General features: G+C 37.8%; 1 protein-coding gene across 1 annotated transcript in view; it reads right to left on the bottom strand.

Annotated features, from left to right (window-relative positions):
* The window catches only part of ALLC (allantoicase), a 22,279-nt gene that overhangs the window by 14,013 nt on the left and 7,356 nt on the right, over positions 1–910 (bottom strand). The window lies entirely within an intron of this gene.

Raw genomic sequence — 910 nt, 5'->3', positions numbered from 1 at the left:
GGGAAAGAGGTGCTTCTTGTGCTCAAGGAAACTGGAAATCAGGAAGCTGAGCTTTTATTTCCATCTTTTATATAGATTTTTATATGACCCTTAGGTCACCATTTCCAAAAATTATTTAATTTTGGGTACACAGCTTAAAACTTCTAAAATGCTGGACAAATGATAGGAAAACAAAGGGTGGGAGGAGGGAGATTTACCACATCTGCTGTTGCTAAATAACTATTTCATGTGTTCTACTTTACTGTGAGTGAAAGCAATACCAGAATAATTTCACTTCCCCTTATCACTGATACCACATGAATCAGATACTGCAGAACAGCTGATATAAAGCAAGTCTCTAATCTTATAACTTGCTAGCACTGGGTACCTAAAAACAGAGGCATGAAGCAACATTAACTCTACATAAATAAGCAAAAGATTAATTGGAACAAGCTGAGATTAAATAAGGAAAAGCTTTGTAAAGTAGAACTAGACTGTAATGTCAATTTAAAAAAAAAATAATTATTTTTTGTCCACTTATAAGGTTTATTTGAGAGCTTGTGAAGTGTCAGATCAACAGTCCCAGAAACTAAAGTCCTTTACCCACTACAGAGGTACCACAAGTGTCATAATGCATATCTTCCTAGGCTAGAGGTTGGCAGCATTTTGGAGTAGGGGAGCACTTTAATGAAGCTGAGGTCCAAGCTCAGACAGTTGCAAACCCAGTCCATGCCACCATTGCAATCAGTTCTCCCCCCTGCAGTGTCACTGCCACCATTCTCTGCAGCCAAAACTCCCTACATAAATCCCCCATCTCTGAAAAGCCAGCCAATTTCAACAATTGCTCGCAATCAAACTATGTGTAATTCAAATGACAACCTAGAAATAAAAGGTTATGTGTCTCATTAAAATTCTAAGAACTGTCCAGCTT

Source organism: Alligator sinensis, unplaced genomic scaffold, assembly GCF_000455745.1.
Source record: "Alligator sinensis unplaced genomic scaffold, ASM45574v1 scaffold2_1, whole genome shotgun sequence".
Taxonomy (NCBI): Eukaryota; Metazoa; Chordata; order Crocodylia; family Alligatoridae; genus Alligator; species Alligator sinensis.
This window is presented reverse-complemented; position numbering and strand designations above follow the sequence as displayed.